This window comes from Meleagris gallopavo, chromosome 1, assembly GCF_905368555.1.
Source record: "Meleagris gallopavo chromosome 1, MGAL_WU_HG_1.1, whole genome shotgun sequence".
Lineage (NCBI taxonomy): Eukaryota > Metazoa > Chordata > Aves > Galliformes > Phasianidae > Meleagris > Meleagris gallopavo.
The window spans coordinates 154,923,457-154,947,170 of record NC_139404.1 but is presented as its reverse complement, the minus strand read 5'-3'; the positions used below and the strand labels follow the sequence as shown (position 1 = coordinate 154,947,170).

The window sequence follows — 23,714 nt, the reverse complement described above, 5'->3', positions numbered from 1 at the left end:
ATTTACAGGGTAACAACTACACAATTCCAAGGCTGCTAATGCTAACTCTTCATACAACTATCTGAGTCAAGTTCTAAAATACTTTTCTTATCTCAACAAAAGGTAGTTTGGGAAAAATGTGAAGATCTTTAGGAATGAACAAAGAAGAAGAAAAACACTGAAAACTATGAGTCTCTAAAAGTAGGTGAGGGCTCTGGCAACGATATTTTATGATAATTATCTGTCTTTCAGGGTCTGTATGAAGAAGATAGCACAGGGAAATGCTGGCACAGATTTTAAATTGCTCTGACAATAGATATCCAATAGGATTTGATTTGAACTGTCAGATATGAAATGTATGAAATATATAGTTCATGCAAAGCATACATTCATGATTTGTTCCAGATCTGATTTTCAAAAACCTAAAAAGAATAAGGACAATCTAGAAATTCTCCTAATCTTAATGTACTTGCAATAAATTAGGCCATCTTTTATTTACTGTGTTAACAGAATTATCCAGTAAAACATTTCTGAAAATTATGATCCCCTTCTTAAAAGAAAGAAAATTCTGCCAAGAGTTGTCAATCATATATACTTCTACATGTGCTGTTCTAGTTCCTCCCATAATCTCTTCATTAGAAAATTGAACAACATGTTACAAATACAAAGAGATTCAAGCTACAGAAAAAAAATAAGCATTATCTAAGCAATACGGATGTTGTTCTCCATTATTTACACAAGTGATCTGCAGCACAGAATACTTTAAAAAAAAAAAATCTGAAAAAATAAAATGTTTCTTCCTTGGTGCATATTTTATAAATCCATTTTTCTAATGTTTGTGAAAAAAAAAAGAAAAAAGAAAATTCAACAGCAGATTTCAAGTTCCATTGTGCATGGACATGCTCCAAAGTAAAGTATCTAGATATATTAATGTATAGAGCTATATAAAATAGATGAATGATCACATATTAAGATCCAACCATAGTTACGGTTAGCCTTCTCTCCCTCCATAAACACCTGAAACTCAAAATTCAGAATGATGTCTGTCAGATATAGCTGCCATCTTTAAAATTTGTGTTTTTTTTTTTTTTTTAAGTATTTCCAACACTAGTATCAAATTTCATGAAATTAATGTAAATCATTGTATTGCAATAGGTGTGAATGCAATAGGCATTTAAGGAACGCTCCGTAGGAAGAGATTATGAAAAAGCTTATAAATCTCAACCACAATGCTTTGGATTTATTTATTTATTTTTTTTACAAATGTGTTATGCAGACCTGACTGTTTCTGAAGAGTCAGGTTTGGAATATCTGTTGACAAACTGAATTTCAATGTGCTCACCTCTCCCTATGAAGGAGCTTGATCTTTCGATAGAGTAATGAGCTTTCAAAAGAGTAACAATATTAAGCAATACAGATGAGGATGTTTTCAAATGTCTACTTGAGTGACTGCAGATTTACTCACAAAAACTTGAATCCCTTCAGTGTCAAGACAGTAAAGCAAGAACCTACGTATCTTTGTCACTCTACTTTTGATTAGAGGCTGCAAGTACCTCAATGCTCACAGAACTTTAATGCACACTCGATTCCTCCAGTATCTCCAGAAATATATCTATGTATGTCGCTCTGAAAGTCATGGTTCCTATTTAGTTCCATGGAAGTTACTACAGATACAAAGTGCACAATAACATTATTTCACAAAGCAAATTCTCAGCTACAAAACACTATTTTGCAACATAGTCACCACCATTTTCACCAGCGTATTTGGTGTATTTTCACCAGCGACGACCAAGATCCTACATGCCATACTCAATGAAAGTGTGCACGGCTGTTCAGAACGTGGTTTGTCTTTCATGTTACTCTTCCCACAGCTGAAACACATCATCCACCACCTCTCTGTGTTCACATCCACTGTTTTGTCTCCATTAATATTGCGCAAGCATTAATGAGTATCAAGGGCTGCAATTTTTTGCAGAGGAATTCAATGACATATCTTTGCTTCATATGCACTTCCATGTTGGACACCACTTTGTCAGACTGTCCCTTTGTTACCATCTGTCACGAAGCAACAAAATAGCACATAATATTGTCAGGAAAGTTCAGCGTCTACTGTCTTACCACCAACATCTGCCTCCAACATTGTGGGCCAATAGAATGAAATAAAAATTTTCAGAGTAGCCTTCATATTACACCAGTGAGTGTATTATTTGCAATTATACAGAAGTTTTTGACTTCTTCCCAAGTACAATAAAGTTCAGTGTAGCTTCCTCCATTGACTCTAGTTTTCCAGTGGCTGTTGTTGTACAAAGGGTCTGTATGGTACATAGATGAACATTATCTGGCAAAATGCTTTATCTGCAGGAATATGTCCTACAAAAAATTCTTTACTTCATTCCCAGAATGATAAAAATGCTTATATTACATTCATTTATACTTTAATATTCTTTATTGAATGAGGATATTATCCTCATTCACAGATAACGTGGATATCTACTGTCTTCAGAGAGGATACCATAGCAAACTCAGTCTTTCTGCATTCCAGAACAAGAGATTTTCTGTAATATCCTGGTATAAAGACTGTAACAAAAGTCAACTTGAAAATTTCAGATTCCAGTGTGGTTTTGTGTGGTGAATTTATCAAATCTTTAAATAAACATTGAAACATGACACATTTTCAAATGTTCATTTTATAGCCTATCTGGCAAAGGAGTGTTTAACAGAGCAGTGGTTTGTACACTAGGGAATGAACAGTTTAATGGTTCATACACGCTTTATTTGAAAAATATCAATAACCCTTCACAAGTCTTCTTGCATAAACTACATGAAAATCCCTATGTAAATAGGGCATAACTTCTTTATGATTCATGCTGAAGTTTCTTTGGTGCAGTGTTAATCACTTTAAAAGTGTGGCTTTACCTGTCAAGCTGAAAGCAAATTTCCATTGCTGTTTAAATTTATGTTTCAGTTTCTACAGCCTTTATCAGTTACATAGGTAGACTGGATGGAACACTATTTTCTCTTGTTATTTAAACTCTGAACAGTCAGAAGTACTGAACAATAACTGTTTGGTAGATCAGCAATCTAATCTTTCAATTAAATTCAGAATCCAGAAACAGAATTAAATTACAAAAGCCTTAACTTCATGGCATTCAATCTTGCCAAGAACATATACAAAGACATGGAATGCTGATTTTCAGGTATTCTCTTAATAAATACACTTAAGCCACAATCAACACTGTTTCAAATAATTCTCTAGTAAGTTAATTGTCTGCAGTTTTATTTAACAGCGTTTGGGTAACTGTCCTCTAACTATTCATTTGTGTAAATATTTCTTCTTTGAATTTCAAGCTAGCAAAAACTAATAGCCACATGGAAGTCCTCTCTTGATGGACCATCACTGGGATAATTTGGCCTGCTGTGTCAGAACACATTTATTTTAAAATAAGTTAAGTTGCAGTACTAAAAGGCATAATAAGCTTCTTAACCAGGGCAAGTACTTGTGTAATTCTCTAATGTAGATTCAGGATTTCTAAAATGAGATCCACTGTACAGTTTCACAGTAGAGGTGAAAAGCCTGAAAACGAAACCTCTTAAACAATAAAAAAACATTGATTTTCTCTGCTGGTGTGCATTCTGATTTTGCTAGTTTGTTTCTTTTGCCAGGTTTGCTGAAAAGGTAAGATCTCTCCTAAATCATACCCAAGTGGTAAGCATTTGAAGTCAAGACACAAATAACTAAAACAATTACTATCAAATTATCTTTCCTGACTGGAAGTTTTTATAATACCTTTTTTTTTTTTTTTTTTTTTTTTTTTTTTCCCCACAGATTCCTCACTTATTTCCGATAATATATCTGTCAACTAATTTCTGTGCTACTGGAACTAGGCTACGTTTTTCCATGCTATGATCAACCTCTGTCAGAGCATTGGAAGGCCACTTGTGAAGTTATAGTATTCCACTGGAATGGGAATGATTTCATTGTTATAGTATATACCTTGTTCTTTTGCACAGTAGGGCTTTTTTTTTCCTACAAAGTATAATTAGGAAGGGTGTGGTCAGAGAAAAGTGTTAAAAACTTTTTGCCCATGCTCGTCTATTTCTATGTAAAGTGAAATGTTATCTGGTATTGTCCCATGAAGCTTATGAACAGAGGGTTTGATTGAAGATTTAATAAAATTAACACTACTTCCTTATTTTCCTCTTTTCTTCTTCATCTTCTCTTCAAGATGAAACTCATCAGCACTTGACAAAAACTGCAAATAACAGCCAGATGCAGGAGCTGGTTTTATCTTTTTATGCAAGTATGTGGTGCTAATTAGTGCAAATTGATTAAACTTTAATTGCCTGATCCATGGCTAATTAATATTTATAAGATGAATGAGAAAGAAAACCAGACATTTATTAAAACACTTTAATGATTTTTCGTATGTTTTGACAAAGCAAAGCAAATAGATGTTATGAGTTTAGATGTGCCAGACATAAGTACAGTATTTCTTACATTTTCCACCAGCATCAGAAAACTAATCATTTTTCCTCTCAAATTATGTATGAGAGTAGTTTTTCCCTTCTACACAAAAACTACTTGTACTGTGTTCTAGTTTTTACTTTATGATACATTTTGTTTCACAACAGGATGACAGATAGCAGTACAATGGCTCATGCAAGAAAAGAAAAAGGACAATATCAGATAAAATCTGTGCATGATAATTTTCTTTAAAATGAGCTGCAATTAATTAAATAGACTCAATTTCTTGGGTACAGAAGTTAAACAATTTCTTTTTAACAATTAAACAATATTGTTAACTCCAGTAACATGATGCTATGGCAATCAACTGGCTACTGCCAGCACTTCTCTGAGAGCTTGTTTTTCAGTAGTGTATCTGAAGAGCACTCAAATACTAAAGATAACTCATGTACTTTGAACACACTATGTCAAACGAAAAAAAATTGTCTTGCAATACTATTATAAACTAAAACTATTTTAAAGCAATTATGCAGCATTTTTTTTCTCAGTTCAGTGGGAAGGTCTATTACTAACTTCAGTCAGTCTGATCGACCAACCTGGACAATGGGCAAGTCAGTACTTCTCTTTTGCACATAACCCACTTCTAATAAGTCTTTCCTTCCAAGAAATACAAGCTCATATTAAGCCTTCATTCATTCAACCTTTCTACACTCTTTGTCTTCTGAAATGTCTGTGGTCTAGAAAAAAATAATTTGGGGAAAATCAGAGAGAAGAGAGAAGAGAGTGTCTTTAACCTTCATACTGCCTTTAGTTGTTTATATGCCAGTTTTATCATTAGCATTCTCTCCAACAAAATTTCAGCACAAATGTTCTAGATTTGGCACACACATACTTTAAAAAATTGTCTGAGTCTAGCTAGTTAGGACTCACAATTCCTGTCTTTGGTATAAATGACATTTGAATACATGAACTTCAACAAAAATTTGTGACACTTTTAACAATCAAGCCAAAATAATCACTGGTTTTTTTTTAAATTGATCATACAGATGTAATCTCTGCATCTCCAAAGAATAAACTTTGTCCTGATGAGTACTGACTCCTGATGGAACATCTGATCTACATTTAACTTAGTGAACAAAATTATACAGCTTTTATTTGAACTAAGAGATTAGATAAATCCACAGATGCTACTAAACAAAAGAGGGTGTTCGTTGACTGTAGGACCATGTGGTGCAGAACAGTTTGCATCAAAGCTACATAAAACTGCTCTCATCTATCAAATCATTAGATGTGAAATTGTGACAAGATGAAAAGTTAACTTGTTTACCAGGTACTAACTGCGCTCTCTGTAATTCCCTTTCAGCAGGTTAGACGTATCCAAGAAAACTAAACTTAATTTCCTTTAAGACCAGGTTATCTCTGACATTCTTGTACATTGAAAGGTTTATAATTTTTAAACTTGATGCATTTCTCTTTATTTTTTCATTTCTTTCTTTCTCTTTCTTTTTCAACGCACACTAACATTATGAATCAATTAATTTTGTTTTAATAACATACATTTTTGAACAACAAAAAACATTGAACTGAAAAGTTTTCTATATTTTCTGCATGCAATTATTGTTTCATTTTAGAAAATATAGTTCTGAATCTCCTCTATCCACGCACTCACGCTCACAATGCACACACACTTTTTGATACACTACAGACATCACGTAGATAAATTTTTACTAAAGCACCTTACTGTGGTCCAACTAGGCATTGCAAAAGAAATCTGCTACATATGTATAGTTAAAAAATAAATATTTTAGAAAAAAAATTCTCTTGAACTATCAAGTGATTTGTTATCACAAGTATATTAGAAGAGTACATTTTTACTTTCACATTTAGAAATATTCTATAAATAAACATGCCTAAAGCATTGCAGAAAGCATTTTAAATGAATGAATACATGTGTTAGCCTATAGGGTAGTTATTAATATAATATAATTATAATGCATAATTATAACAAGTTCTTAGTAAGTACTTGAACTAAACAATAGATAGCTTCTTCTGGAGCATATAGAAGTGAGTTCACATGTGCTCTGAGAGTACATATAAAGATGGAGCTTATCAAATCATAGAGGCAAAAAGGGACCTTTAAAGACTGTCTTATCTAAATTCTTCATTCAAGTAGGTCCACATAAAGAAGATTGCCCTGTCCAGGCAGTTTTTGAATATTTCTCGAGATGTGAACTGGATGTAAACTGTTGCATCATTATAATTTGCATACATATAGATGAAAGTATCCAGGTGCCTGATATCTGCAAAAGTAAGAGTTTGGATAAGATAGTGTCATGGTTTCATGATTTTTGGTTATCAGTATTCCACATCATAACATCATGTAATGCACTGGGGGTTTGACTGCTGATGCTCAAGTTCCGGGTGCCTGTCCGGAGGAGAAGAAGAGCTACATTTCCCCAGGGGACTTTGCGATCAGCAAGGAGATATAACTCCCGGCAAAGTCACCTGATGCTCTCTTCTTTGCCTGCGCTTCTTCGCTTGCGCTTCTCCGTCTGCGCTTCTCCATCTGTGTTTCTCTGCCTTCGCTTCTCTGCCTGCGCTTCTTCATCGGCTCAACTGGACTGCACTTCTCATCTCAGCGTTGTGGTGAGGCCGATCCACCTTCCAGACACACACTCTCTCTCTCTCCTTATATTCTGTTGATACTATATTTAGTAAATTAGTTTGTTTCACCTCAGATTGTTGCCACTGTTTTCAATTATTTCGGGGTCCCCTATTTTCCTTTTCTGGGGGCGCGGATCCTTGGATCCCTCCACCCTTCTAGTCACGGAACCGGACCGAACCGGACCGTAAACCACTGACAGATAGTTTTGACAAGTGTGCTCAATATCAAAGGCTTAGTTTATGTACTTGGCTACTGTAACTTCATTTACCTAAGATAATGTGTCAGTCTCTTTCATTATTTTTTTTTAATTATTTTTTTAACTCTATTTCTGACATTCCTAGGTTATTTCTATTCCTACTGTAACATGAGAGTAGGTAAAAGACTCTGAAAGTGTATCATGTTTGACAATTTAAAATAGTTCTGCTATTCTTTTAGCAATAAATAGTATCAGATTCTTTTAACAGTAAAAGTAAGACATGTCTAACTGTCTTCAGGAAATGAAAGAGAAAATGTTAATTATTAACGAGAAATGAGGAGCAGAAAAGGGAGAAAGGAAACAAAAATGTTCCTGACAAAACACTTCACTTATAGGTTCTCCGAGTATTACTGTAATTTGTAAAAAGTAGTAATAATAATAATATTTGCATAAGTCATCTATAACAAGAAAAATGTGTTCTGTAACTGACCAAGGCCTTCTGAGAAAAAGAAGAGCAAGTCCAAGTTTCTTATTAGCATACACTATCTTTTCTTAATATCATTAGCAAAATTAGTAGATGAGTTTGAAAGACTCTAAAGTTAAAAATCAGCTCCGTTCTTAAACTAATATAAAATCTAGAATAATTCCAATACCATGTCTTGTACACTAAAATATTGATTTTACCAGTATATTGACTGCTTTTAAGACAATATACAATAAATGGCAGTGTTCATATGCATTTCAAAAGAGAGAATGAAACTTGAAACCTTTGGGAAATGAGTAGCTCAGTGTTTAATTCCATTTTTTCTCATTAAAAAAAAAAAAAAAAAAAATCCTTCTCTTTAGATAGTCTCTTCCCTGGTCTGTTTATAGGTTTATAGGGATTGGGAAACAGTTTCAAATAAATGCACTTCAGGGAGACACTGTGTCTCAGTAGCTCGACAATACTTCTGCTACTTGGGGCACCATGAAGATTTCTGCCTGTAGCATAAACTTTTTGCCCCTGCTCCAAAATATCTTCTTATGTTTTGTCAATTTGTTATACTGATGATCTGCATTAGACAACAAATGGAAAACAAATTAACTGAAATATAAAATTATACATACGTAAACAAAATACATATGTATATAAATACACATACACTTATATGTATTCTTCTGTGTGTGTATACGTTTATGAATGTATATGTGAAAATTCATGTAAGTTTTTAGGTTGCCTGTTTTTCATTCTTGACAGCTAAGCTTCTTTTGAAAGACTATTGAGTCTTCGCTCATTTCTGCTGACCAGTGCAAGCACTAAAGCTTTTGAAGTCCTCATTATTCAGCTGTTTGACCACAGTCATTTCAGTCAGGTTTATGAGTCTGAGGTTACTTTTTATGGAAATGAAAACGTAGGAAGATAGGGAAGATCTAATGTATGTCTGGATCTCATTCCAACATGCCTTTGTAATACAATTCGATTAAAGAAACCAGAAACAGACATATTTTCCTGCGAATTTTCTGAAAAGTGTAATGTAAAAACAGGAATATATAGCATGGGAATAGAACATATATATGAGGTCACCAAATTCTAAGTGTTACTATTACAGAAGTCTGTAATATACAACTAAATTCATAAACATATCAAAACCTGTCTTAAATACAGTTAAAATATTAAACTTTTTTTTCATTTTGGAAGACAGGCAAGATGTCTTTTATCTCCAATGATTGATAAAAAACACTAGATACACAGCTTGAATTTACTTTTTATTTATATGCTGATTGTTCAATAATTTATAGAATCGTAGACTCATTAAGATTGGAAGAGACCATTAAGATTGGAAGAGTCCACCTGTCAGCCCATCACCACCACGCCCACTAAACCATGTCACTCAGTGCCACGCTTTTGACCCAGAGTTATTCATTCACTTAGGTATTTTTACTCCTTTTCTCATCTTCACATATTCATATATTGGTAGGATAGTAATCTAATACAATTTTAACATTCTCTATATGTTAACCCAGTCATTTTAGTTTCCTCATAAGTTTATGCACCTTCTACTGCCCTTCACAGATTTAAACAAGTATTTTCAACATCAGGTAGAAATTCTGTCATAAACATAGAAGTTATTCAAAACTGACAAAAAAGAAAAAAAAAAAAAAAAGTCAGGTACTAATCACTGGCCAGCAACATCCTTCTTTTATGCACACTACTTTATCTAATCTTCTCTATGGTAAATATACCTGAAAGAAACCTAAAAGACTTTCTCCATGACAAAGGGAAAATGGTACTCTTGCTCCTCCTCTATGGTTTCATCTGCACATGTTAACTGGTAGAAAGTTCCCTGTAGCTTAATGTTCAGCACTAAAGTTTTTACAGCAGAGAAAATCATTTTAATCAACTGCTTTCAAATACTGATACATTTGATGTTTGTTTGTTTGTTTGTTTGTAACACTTTTGAACGAATATTCATTCTGTAAAATTAATGTTGTAGTACAAGTAGTTATTCTGTGTCAAAGTTCCAGGTTGATTATTTTTACTTGAGCATGGTTAAGTTAGCTAAAAATCATAATGAACAAAATGGCATAAATGGCATAACTCCATAGACATGAATAAAGCTGCTTTTCTTTATGCCAGATAACACTATGTCCTAAATGCTGTTAGCGTCCACAAACACTAGCATATTTTACTGAAAGACTAGGCATTCAAATATATTCTTGTCATCAGAGATCATTTCTAACCATTTCCTTATTAGTAGCAGTAATATCTACATATTCAGTTGCAATTTTTAAATTCACTGTGACATACACAAGTACGTAACAAGTGTAACAAGCCTACTGTATGTGTCCACATGTAGAAGGACAGAGTAACATTTTATGAGAAAATGTAATTTAGGACTGTTTCAAGAAAAACCTTGAACTTAAGTGAAATTTATATCCTTGAAGCATTTGTATTCTTGTACAAACCTAGAAAAAACTACTGTCTGTTACACTCCAGTTTTCCTCACTGAGTTTCTTGAAGAAACTTTCTTGAAGAAGTTGTACACTTCTTCATAGTGCAACTGATGAGGAAATTAGTGTGGGAATACAAGAAAAACTGTTCAGAGCAGAAGCTGTGGAGCAAGATAAACAGCATGAGAACCAAGGACACCTCTAGAAGAAGAAAGAACGTCTCATGGCTCTGATTGGATAAGCATCTGTGTGAACAGTTGAAGAGTGTTTTGTAGAATGCTCTGTTGACATGTAAAGGTGGATGGGAAAGTTGTAGGGGTGGATGGGAAAGCTAGAAAAAGAAAACTTGTGGAGGTATATAAGAGAACTTGTAATAAACGATTTGGATCATTCACGTCTGAGTTCGTGCATCAGACGCTGCAAATTAGTATGTAAGGAGATGGGATCAGAGTCCTGGAGTAAAGCAAAAAGTAAACCTTTTCAGCTAATCATTAACCTCACTTCGCAGTATTGTCTTTTGTTTCTTAAATTTCCTACCGTATTTTGACTGAAGCACTGGATGACCAATTCCAGAAATGGAAAAGACAGACGGATAAAAACATTCCAGTTCCTACATGCAGAATCTTCAAATTTGTGGTGGATTTCAGGCTGAGTTACATTCACTGAGAAATCAGAACAGAAAGTATGTTACATTCCAGTGAAGAAATCAAAGACTTTGAACCAAGTCAAGGGGCAGAAATTGCCATGATTATCAGCCATACTGCAGAAGAAAAGAAGAAAAGAGACAAGAAAAAAAAGGTAAAGAAAGCAAAGGTAAAATTACAATTTCTTGGTCATATTTATGGGTACAGTGACCACACATAGTATATTTAAAATAACTAGTTAAGTTACACCAGAAGTTTGTTCTCTTTGTGCTTTTTAACTCTACTTACTACTTTCTGCATCACATGTTTAACTGTGCTTTTCTGCAAAAAATTACCCACAAAACACAGGGAAATTAAATGTTGCCTTTCCGAAATTCCAATTATTAGAACCCCACTCTTTCTCTGTCAAAAACATACAACTGTCTTTCCCATTAAGTGAAGTGCCAGAGTGAACTAACATTGAGATGAACATCAGGCAGAACTGGACCCTGATCTTTTTAAAGGCTCTTTAATAACTGGAGTGCTTAATTCAGAGCTGTTCCATAGATAAATCAATTACTGCATTAAGTGAATCTGCCACTAGAACAATGAGAGAATATACCTGAGCTATTTATGTACAAGCATATTTGTACTAAATACAGTAAATGAACTGGTTATAATTTATTTATTTATTTATTTTGCTTGTTTGCTTACTTCTTCATTCAGTTTTTCTTTGTTTATCTATATATTATTTAAAAGAAATAAAAAGATGAATATGCTAAAAACCCATAAAATTCAGGCTTTGAAAAACAGCTATCACTTTGTCTACGCTGTGTCTATTCATTTTTCTCAGAAATGTAGCAATTAAATAGCTTTGTGAAGAACTGAGTATGAGGCCCTCGAGGTCACACTGGACATGTTTTCTCAGTTTGCTCATGCTGAGCTAAAAAGCTGTTGTCTAAAGCAGTAGCAGCAGAAAGAAACTGCATTAAAAAAAAAAAAAAAGCAAAAAAAAAAAAAGCAAGCTCTTCTGAATTTATGAGGAGTGCATCACAAAGACAAATATTTCAGCCATGCAATTCCATTCGGCCTTTTCAGCTGTGTGTCCATAGCAAGTCAACGGCTAAATTGAAAAATCAATTCCAATTTAAATTATTGGAATAAAGAACACCAGGAGTCAGAGATAAAATGGCTTTGTTCTCTGAGATCCTTTTTAATTGGAAAGTTATTTCTTCAGGGTATTCTAATGGTTCTGAGGAAAGATTGCAAAACAAAGTTGATCGGCTGGGGGAAGGTTAATAGCTAATGTGCTTTTTTTACTGCACAGCAGCCTCCCGTCTTTATGACAGCCTCCATCATATGCGAAAAGAGACATGATTCTAAATCATTAGATACATGCAACTGTAGTGTCTCCCTTAGTTTCCCAGAGAAATCATACTGTGGTTGTTACTCTGACGTATTCATCACACTGTGGTTGGCATTCTAAACAGAATCTATTTGTTTACAAATAGATGTATGATTGCTTGCTTAAAAATTCCGTGATATTAAGCATTTTCACTAAAGATTAAGATGATTTTATAAGTATCAGGGACATTTTAAATAAAATAGTGACAGTCTTCCCACGTGGTAAGAATTTTCCTTTTATTTCAAGACCAATGAAATAACATAGGTAAACAATCAGCAAATACAGTAAGGAAGACTGAAAAGAAACTGCAAAGAAGAACGTAGATTGGCATAGTAGTGCTGGCATAAAGCAGGGTGAAATAGGAAAAAGATTTTACTGGAAAGGAAAAAAGCAGATTAAGAAATAACCATTAAGCTTAATCAGTAGTGAAGAAAAAAGAACAATCTTGCTCCTTACATACGTTTCTTAGTCAACATCTAGAAATGTCATAGTTCAGATTTAATGTCACAGCAACCTTTGCTATGTTAGCAGAAAACTGTTTAGGGCAGCTGTAGATTAGAAGCCCTAAATGGGCATTTAATTTGAAATTAATAAAACAGTTATGGTATGTGTTAAGAAAAGTTACTGAGGTTTGCTTAGTATATTTAATTAGTGTAAAAGAGATAAATCTAGTTGCCATGTAATGAACTGAGAACTGCAGATACAGTAAATGTGTACTTACGTTCCTATTATTAATGCATTAAACTTGTAAGAATGTTTAGGAATTTAATTAGCATTTAATAAGATAGCTATATCAAATTACAGTAGTTAGATGTTAAATGTAAATTAATATTTTTAGTATTTAATTGATATTAACTAATTAATTACTGTTTATTACATGGCAACTAGATTTATCTTTTATAGAGTTATTAAATCTAAATTAAAATTTCTATTTTAAGTGGCCTCTATTCAATTAAAAAATATAGTCTCTGGGATTTTTCAGGGTTTACCTTCATGCCAAGAATTGGGTTGATCTTGGAGTATTATATCTGAAACATAAATTATATATCATATAAGGAGATTAAGTATCTTCACACAGGAGGAATATTATTCCTGTGTATAATCCCAAGAAAATGAAATTATTCACCTGAGCAGAGATCTTTTGAAGGTTTGTTCCCAAAATTAGACAACAGAAAGGAAAAAAGTTTGAAAGAACAACCAAAACTTGTCTAGGAATGTAAAAAAAAAAAAAAAAAAAAAAAAAAGTTTTCTCATTCAGTATGTGACCTCCTTCATGACTTGAAAATCCTACAAGTGCATCCATGGAAATGGATATACGGACTCTGCCATGTGCCAGATGCCACCTAGGCATTTGTTTAACATGTCAGTCTGATTGCGTTGCCTCAGCTAAAGCCCATTCTGGCTCTCCTGCAACAGCCATGCTGTAAGGACAGAAAAAATGGCAAGAACATTAAATCTTTCAGGAAATTCACTTCAACTCATAAGCTTTAAATTCTTCAGCTGTAAAACGACTAATATACTTAATTATACTAAATATGTTTATATTTATATAATATATATATATTCATGAAATAATCTCCTGTTTCACAAAAATGCTTCATAAAGCCTAATTTATTTGCAAATCCTGCAAATCCTTGCATATTTTATTAGCAATTAGTCCTTTCATAAAATCAATAAAAATATCAAAATCATTAGACAAAATAAGGATCTCTGTGAGATTCAATAAAAATTGTCTATGATTTAATCATCACTGTAAATATAATCTCAGTTTTATTTATTTTGTTTTCAATCAAGATATCACAAGACATCAGATACTACAAAGTCTAAGAGCTTACATAAATTGGCATACTGTGTCATGAAATGTGCCAGCTGAATTTATCCTTGTGGACTGTTCGTACTCACAAGGCCAGACTGAAGAAAGGAGATTTCTCCTTTCTTCCCTCATGACTGTAGGCTGTGCTACGCATATGTGGTTACAACTTGCCAGTTGTTTTTGTTCTTTACACATGTATCTATTTATGCACTGGGATAATGGAAGAAAAGAAAAATAATAAGACTAATTTAGCAATAGATTTGTAAGTAAGGTATAAGAAAGAAAGAGAAGGAATTATAGATTTGACTTGTAGGATGCTGTTCTATTTCAACATTATTATCAGCAAACAATTCTACTTCTGAAATTTAAAAAAAAAAAAAAAAGATGCAAAACATAGCAAAATCTTATGTAGCATTTCTAAAAAAAATTTTTACAATATTTTTGATTGTATTTATTTTTGTCTGGATCCTTCTTCTAGCCTTTAAGAATTTTATTGTAAGGCTATATTAGCCTTTTAAAACTTCTTTTGTTTTTCCTTTCTATTAGAAGAATAAGTTATTGTAATTTAGTCTTTGTTTTTATATGTCACTTTCTCCTCTGACCCACAGAAATACTCAACTACTCATTTCCATTGTTTTAGTATAAATAAAATTCTCACTCAAATCATCAGCAGAACTCAAATAGATTTGAGTAGGCCACATATTTTGACTGTATCTTAATTCTCTATTATTTTTTAATTCTCTATTATTGAAATTGAATTCACTTATAATTTTATTTTTTACAAATTACTTCACAGTCCACTAGATATACATTCAAGAATGTGAACAAGTACTACTTTCATAATATTTTCCATCAATACTTCATTAAAGAAAAAAGTTTCTATTTTCTAGATAACCCTTCTGTCTGAATCATGTTTACTACACACCTTACCTCAGAATCTCTTTGGTGACTCATATTTAGATGTATTTGTCACCTACCAGATGGCTGCGGAGTTAAAGTTTCCTATGAGTACAATGCCTTGAGATTTTAAGCTCCAGGATGGCTGGTCCAGGAATTTTTCATACTTGCTCTCTCCAAGTCTTCAGGGTCTATAGCAGACACTACTGCAGTTTACTTATTTGAGTGAAACCATATCTCTTTAGTTTTCTTGTTGTCCTAACCGGTTTAGTTTATAGATTGATATATATGTCAGCATATGAAAATAGCTCCTCTAAACTGAAACTTCTCCTCATCCTTTTCCTTCAGGATTACACTCTTTTCTGTGCAAACAAACTTAATTAAAGTAAACTAAAAGCATCTGAAGTAACAACATACAGATTGTTTTTAAAATAAAATAAATCTGAAGTTTCCAACTCCATTCTTTCTTCAGTTACTTTTTGCTTTATAATCCTATGTATTCCACTGAATTTAATGAAAAAAGATCTACAATATTTGAATGTGGAAGGAAAGGAACTCAAGTCAATTCCACAAATATTTTTTAGTCTTTTGATATCTTCCTATTGTCCTTGAAATTATCGGAGAATTTTTACACTCATTTTATTTGTTGTTGTATCAAAATAGTACCTTAGATTGTTTTTGTCATGGTTTTCATAAATGTATATTTTTTATATTCTCTATATATGCATGCATAAATATACACATACATGTATAGAGGCACATCTTTTGTGTGTATAGAAACTAAAGTTTTCAATGGGACTGCATGTAAGGAAGTGTTGGAATTAACTTCATGTTCAACTACTTTTACTTCCCAATCTGGAGAGATTACTCTAAAATTTTACAAGCCAAGACCAAATTTCTCACAATATTCTTATTGAGATATGGACATACAAAATCCATGTACACAACAGTTAATTTAATATAAATTCTGAATTGTATCACCATCAATCTGTGATGTGAGATCTATAGACAGCAAACTTACCTGAAATATGCTATAGTTAATATGTACTTGTTAGTATCAAGCATTAAGCATTCTACATCCATATGACATAAATGATAAGCATTCAGTCTGAAAAAGTTCATCAAGAGTTGTATGCAAAACTGAATTACAAGGCTGTTTCCATGCAGTGTTTTCCCATTTGTCTCCGTAAGCCATTTCACACTGAAAGACTTCATGTGTGCTCTGTTGCGGATTTAATCTTCTCTTGATGCATGCATGTAACTCCCCATTAATGTTAGTAGGAATGAGATTTACGTATGTGAACTGAGAGGAGAACAGACCCCATGGTATTTTATTTGCCTGTACAGGATTATAGCCTCTGAGGATAGATTTGATTTTTTTGTTGTTAGCAAAAAAGCAGCTTGACAAGTAGCTTTTTGATTGATAATACACTGGGAGTCGTAATTTATATAATCTTGCACCTTATACTGAACATAAAGGTCACTTTAAAAGGTGTGAGCTGCGTGTGCTAGTGCAGAGCATAAACTAAAGGGTCAATTTTCAGTAGTTACTGTGCAATAGTGAAACAGACAAAAACTACTACCAGTGCTGACAAAATTGAAAATATCATCGCAAGAACTGTAATTAACAGCAAGTTTCCAGAACTTGACATTCTGAGCAAGTGTCATTGCCTAGGTTATTACAGAGGGAATTAGAGTGGCCTTTCACTGTCAAACTGATATATACCACTGGAGCACTGCTGAAGAAAAAGTACCATTTGTGATGTCTTTTCAGAATTTAAGCATCTGCTGAATTCCATCTCTTTCTATCACCTCCTGAAAATAGATACACATCTCAAAAGATCTCTATCTTGGGCATTGAGTGTATTCAATATTTCAGCATTTTTCTGCATTGTAAGATATTTGCTCTGCTATATAAGAACTCTCATACACAGCATCAGCAGGGTGTTCTCAAGACTTAAATATTTTAGGAGTAAGATTAGGTACACAAAATGCATTCTTGTGATAAATCACTGTATCAGTCAGTTTTCTAAGGAATCTCATTCATATAACAGGGAAAAACAAAAAATAAAAATAAGGGAAAAACAAAAAATAAAAATAAAGCTTTCAGACTACAAAGTAGAAAGATATTTGGTTTTATTCTTGCTTTTTTTTTTCCTCATATTTTTTTTTAATGGACCTGTAAATATGAAAAAAGGTTACAAATGTCTGTGCAAAGTGTTATTTGTAACTGTATGCAATCCAAATTATGAACTTTCTTTTTGTAATATTCATCTCCTGTTCCTACTCTACAAGAAGTAGTACCCTGTACTTTCAGGGAAAGAAGATAATTAGCCTTCAAGTTTTTCAGTCAAGCTTTAACAGCAGGTATACTAATATGCTCATGGGCTATGGTTCCAGCTGTATTTTCTACTCAATTTGCTTTATTATAAATTTTATAATAGATAGGGTTAATTTCATCTCTACTTTCATCTTTGGAAATAATCCCCAAAAGCCAACAAGATTTTTTAAATTACCTCTGGGGACTTTGATCAGCTTTCTCCAATCTCAGTCTTGAATGCGTAGGATGATTTTGTCTTTGGCATTCACGATCAAGACTTGTATGTCAGTTTTGGATTTCCAGTCCATGTTGGCAACAGTTGAACTCCTCTAATGATTTGAATATTTTTTTTTTTTGAGGGGCCAAGATAAAAATCAAGCTTAGAATCTGAAAGCAATATCTATAAAATTGAGTGTTCGTTGCTTGCTGTCACAAGAGGAGAATGTATTTCTTTTTTCAGTGTGGAGAAATGGTTACAAGAAATGACTTTTGACATTAATGGAACAGGAAAAAAATTCACTTTCCATGAAAATAACTGCTTTTAGACCTAGCTTTGTCTTCATAGATCACTATGGTTTACAAATGATCTACAATAAATTAAGTGGACACCTCAGTGATAGGGATGAAAGTCTTGGCAACACTAATTAGCTGTGGCAATTATTTTAGAGTTTCATCCTGCATTTGCCAGAATTTTCTCTGTCCTTATCATGTTATCTGTGGTTTGTTGTTAGGACAAAAATGAAAAAAAAAAAAAAAAAAAAAAAAAAAAAAAAAAAAAGAAAAAGAAAAAGAAAAAGAAAAAAGAAAAAGAAAACTAGTAGGAATTTTGTAGGAATAATTATCAGTGTTTCTTTACCTAATTACACATTTTCCTATGCTATTTCAATCTCATTTCATTAATTTAATGTTAGTGTCTTTAAAAGTAACTGTAACTGACTCATTATATAAGAATAATGTTGACTCATAAATAAAGTGGGGGTAAGGTAACAGTATGGCAGTATCTTTTGCTAGTGTGTACACAATTAAAATTTGACTTGAGATTATTTTGCTTAGCTTGCCCAAAGATATTTATTTCATGAAATTAATTCAATTAAACTTGAATATTTTTATCAGCATCTCTACTGACTAGCAAAAGCTTTTATATGCCATAAGAGATATTCGCGACAAATTGCCATTACTTCTTATACTATCCTTCAATTTTGTTCATAGAAGTTTACATTTTACTCAAATATGACAAAGAATTGTAAAAAGTTGCCTCATTAAAAATCTTAATAGGTAACATTTCCATCTAAGATACTAGAGAATATTATTTTATTTAACTCACTAAATGTTCATCAATCATTCAATAAAATAGCTAAATAGACTAATATTAATATATATTTGTCATTTGGGATGTATATACTCATATAATAGTTGTGTGGGGTTTTTCTGCCTGCTACTGCATGTTCAATTGATTCAGAAAAGACCAGAGGGATTTTTCATGGAAGTGCAAATGTAACACCATATTTTTTAGCTGAGGATAGTTTATGAGACGAAGCTTTTTGTGCCTTAGTGGTGGAGCATGGGAGCCAGTTTTTAACACAAGCTCTGCCAACTCTCAAGCTGATGATCCAGACCTTTGTTTATGACATGTGAAGTTATATTCATTATGTTAATGCAAAATAATGAACAAGATCAACAAAACTACTTAGAGAACTGAATAATAACAGTGTGTTTTGTAGAAAATAAAAAATGTTTTAATCATTAGCCAAGGTCAAAGTAACATAAATATATCAACAATCCAACAGCTAAGGAAGAAAATAACAGCTTAAAGACATCATAGAATAAGATTCGACAGTTGCTTAATAATTTAAGCATAAGGATTTCTACCACTTAACAGTTTACTTTCTATTTCATAGTTTTATAAAAGGACAAGTATATTGCTCTGTTGCAACTATAGGTTTAAATTGAAAAAATATTCATAAGTATATTTTTATTTTTCAACTGTTTTTGAAAACAAGTCAGAGATCATATTAACTAAACACAGTAACAGATATCTGCCTACTGGTAAGCAGGAACTGACTTCCTGCCTATGGAAGCTAGTGAAAACTGGTGGGGACAAAAAGGTTATTTAATGTAAGATGTTGATATAAAATAAAGTTCACAAACTGCAGAAGAATAAAGTTCACAAACTGCAGAAGAATCACAGAACCACTGAAATTGGAAGAGATCTCTTAAGAAACCGCTTTCAAGCCAGCACAGTTACAGTAGTTTGCCCAGGACGATGAATTGGATTTTGAGTAACTAAGGCATTGAAACTACAATTTCTCTGAGAAACCCATTCCAGTGTCAGACCATTGTAACAGCAAAGAAATACATTTATACATATGTATATATATAGAATTCTGATCTTCAGGGAGATTTTATATTTTTGTTTGCATTAATTTGTTCCCACTGCCTCTAGGCCTCCCACAGATCATTACTGAGAAGAGTACATCTGCCTTTTCCTGTTTCTATCCCATCAGTTATTTTTAAACATAAATAAAATTGCCTTGATTTTCTCTTATTTAGGTCTAGCAGTCTTAGCTCACTCATCCCCTCCTCATATGACAGATTCACCAGTTCCTTACTAACTCTGTGATCATTAGCTAGGTTTACTCTACTATACCCAGATCTCCTCTTCTTCTCTTCTCTTCTCTTCTCTTCTCTTCTCTTCTCTTCTCTTCTCTTCTCTTCTCTTCTCTTCTCTTCTCTTCTCTTCTCTTCTCTTCTCTTCTCTTCTCTTCTCTTCTCTTCTCTTCTCTTCTCTTCTCTTCTCTTCTCTTCTCTTCTCTTCTCTTCTCTTCTCCATTGTCTACTAACTCTGCCCCATCACTCAGGTCGTTAATGAAGGGGTTGAACAGTGTTACCTCCAACATAAAACCCTAGAATTTGCATCTAGTGACTTGTTTCCAGCTAAACTTTGTGCCACTGATTCTAAATATCTGTCCCCCTGTTTCAGCCAGTTTTCAGTCCACCTCACTGTCCTCTTTGTCAGTTCATTTATAAGAAAGTTATAGAATAGACAACCCTCACAAAAAGCCTTTCTTAAGTCAAGGTAAGCAACATTCTTCATCTTTCCTCATCCACCAAGCTAATCATCTCCATTTTGCAAGTCAATTAGGGTGCTTATGTACAGTATCAGCATCATAACTTCAAGTTGACTTCTGATCACATTCTTGTCCCTCGTGTGATAGGAACTGATTTCCATTATTAGTTACTCCATCCCCTTCCCAGGAATGGGGTGAATAACCTCTAATTTCCTAGATCTTCTATACTGTACTTGAAGATATGAGTGACATTTGTTTTTTTCTTTCTGTCCTCAGAAACCTCTACACATCACTACATCCTTTCAGAGATAATCAGGAATGGCTTCAAAATGACACCACCCATCTCCCTCAACATTTATGGGCACATCCCATCATCCCATCACAATGTGCCCACGTACAGTCAATTTGTTTAAGTGCTCCATAAAAAGGTCCTTCTCCACAAAGGGTAAGTTTTCCTTTCTCAGAAGTCTAAACTTTTCCTCTGGCTTCAGGGGCCTGGAATCCATGGATACAGGCAACCAAAAAGTAATTGGGTAATGCTGTCAATAATGTGCTTCTATATGTGCATTCTTTAACTTTTGGTCAGCACTGAGATGGCAAGACAGTTAGATTATTTGAAGCACCTCCCCTACAAGGACAGACTGAGTGAGGCGAGGCTCTTCACCCTGGAGAAGAGAAGGCTCTGGGGGGACCTTATAGTGACTTTCCAATTCCTGAAAGGGAGCCCACTGGAAAGCTGGAGAGGGGCTTTTTGTAAGGGCAGGTAAAGACAGGAAGAGGGGAAATGACTTTAAACTGGAAGGGGTAGATCTAAACTAGATAGTAGGAAAAAATTCTTTACTGTGAGGGTAGTGTGACTCTGGACCAGGTTGTCAGAGATTTGAAGCACCTCCCCTACAAAGACAGACTGAGTAAGTTGGGGCTCTTCACCTTGGAGAAGAGAAGGTTGACCAGAGAGATTGTGGATGTTTCCATCCTGGAGACGCTCAAGGACAGGCTGTATGGGGCTTTGAGCAACACGATCTAGAAGCAGGTGTCCCTGACTATAGCAGGGAGGTTGGAACTAGGTGATCTTAAAGATCCCATCCAACACAAACCATTCTATGATTCTATGATGATTCTATGACCATTGAAGGTATCTGAATAACTGAACTATTCTATTATCTTCTTGGAACAGTAAAGATCAAGGCAAAGAAAATATTAAATACTATGGCATTTTTCATGTCCTTTATTACCAATTCCCCTTCTTCCTTCAGTAGTGGGCCCATCTTTTTCCTAGTCTTCCTTCTACAACTGATGTACTTGTAGAAGTCCTTCACATTCCTCACCAGGTTTACCCTCCATGTGGGCTCTGACTTTCCTAACTCCATCTTTGCAGAAATGAACAGAATACACGTACTGTAGTTTTGCTAAAAATATCGACATTGACATATCAAATTTGAATTTCAGATAACTTGTTGTTTATGAATTCTGTGTATTTATGCATATAGACAGGTAAAACATGGAGTTCAAAGCTTAAGTAAATATGCGTAAAGTCTTAGTACTTACCTTTCTGCAATACAGTACAGAGGATAACAGACTGAACACTCCAGCATATCTATTTCCTGGATAAACTGGATCAGTGGGCCAAGGTTAACTGTATGAGTTTCAATAGGGCCAAGTGTTGGGTCCTGCATTTTGGTCACAACAACCGTAGGCAACCCTACGGGCTTGGGGAGGAGTGGCTGAGAAGCTGCCTGACAGAAAGGGACTTTGGTGTAATGATGGATGGTTGGCTGACTATGAGCCAGCAGTGTGCCCAGGTGGCCAAGAAGGCCAGTGGCATCCTCACTTGTATCAGGAATGGTGTGGTGAGCAGGACTAGGGAAGCAATCCCGCCCCAGTACTCGGCATTGGTGAGGTCTCACCTTGAGTACTGTGTTCACTTTTGGGCACCTCAGTACAGAAAGGACATTGAGGTGCTGGAGCAGCTCCAAAGAAGGGCAAGAAGGCTTGTGAAGGGCTTGGAGAATATGCCCTATGAGGAGCAACTGAAGGAGCTGGGGCTGTTTAGCCTGGGGAAAAGGAGGCTGAGGGGAGACCTCATTGCTCTCTTCCAATATCTGAAAGGTGCTTACAGCGAGAGCGGGGTTGGTCTCTTCTCACTGGTGACAGGTGACAGGATGAGGGGAAACGGCCTCAAGTTGCATCAGGGTAAGTTTAGGCTGGATATCAGGAAACACTCATTTACAGAAGGGGTTGTGAAGCACTGGAATAGGTTCCACAGGAAGGTGATTGAGTCACCATCCCTGGATGTGTTCAAAAACCATTTGGATGTGGTGCTCAGATTTAGCAGAGAATTGTCAGGGTACTTTGGTTAGGTTGTGGTTAGACTCAATGGTCTTTAAGGTCTTTTCCAACCTGAGCAATTCTATGATTCTATGATTTCATCTTTAAGCTGAAAAGAAAAAAAATATATTGCAGGAAAAGAAAACAAACAGGAATCTTCAGCTTTTTATCTTATCTAAAGAGAAACTCAGCCTTCAGCTGAATAGAACATTGGTTTTTAACTTTCTAGTTCTTATTGGAAGTACATTGTATGGTTCTTCACTTAGAATCATAGAATCATAGAATTGCAAGGTTGGAAACGACTTACAAGATCATCGCATCCAACTGTCCTCCCATTAGCATTGCTACCACAAGCCACTAAACCATATCTCATAGCTCCTCATCCAGATGCCTCTTGAACACTGCCAGGGATGGCAACTCCACCACCTCCCTGCGCAGGCTATTCCAGTGTTTGACCACTCTCTGAAGGAAAAAGTTCTTCCTTATGTCTAACCTAAATCTCCTATGATACAACTTGTGGCCATTTCCACGGGCCCTGTTTGTTGCTTGGGAGAAGAGGCCAAACCCCTTCTCATCACAGACATCCTTTCAGGAAGTTGTAGAGTGCAATAAGGTCTCCTCTGAGCCTCCTCTTCTCCAGAATAAACAATCCCAGGTCCCTCAGCCGCTTCTCATAAGATCTGTGCTTCAGACCCCTCACAAGTTTTGTTGTCCTCTGCACATGTTCCAGGGCCTCAATGTCTTTTTTGTAGTGAGGGGCCCAAAACTGAACACAGTACTCAAGGTGCAGCCTCACCAGTGCTGAGTACATAGGGATGATTACCTCTCTGCTCCTGCTGGCCACACATTTCTAATGCAAATTCTAGTGACAAGCTTTTAGTTCTGCAATGCTGGGGCAATATATAGAGAAGTAATTCCTAAATAACGGTGTTATGATTCCTTCTGCCTATTCTGAGTGAAGAAAAAAAAAAGAATACTTGGCTGAAATACTGTTTGATGCAGTTATGCTAATATTCAGCGTTAA

The 23,714-nt window shown here is 34.5% G+C and overlaps 1 long non-coding RNA gene across 2 annotated transcripts in view; it reads left to right on the top strand.

Moving 5' to 3' along the window:
* The first annotated feature begins 10,758 nt into the window (after positions 1–10,758).
* The window catches only part of LOC146545724 (uncharacterized), a 112,841-nt gene continuing 99,885 nt past the window's right edge, over positions 10,759–23,714 (top strand). For both annotated transcript variants that reach the window (XR_014880951.1, XR_014880950.1), the window contains exons 1-2: positions 10,759–11,034; positions 20,639–20,807. This is a non-coding gene — a long non-coding RNA (uncharacterized LOC146545724). The remainder of the gene's footprint in view (positions 11,035–20,638; positions 20,808–23,714) is intronic.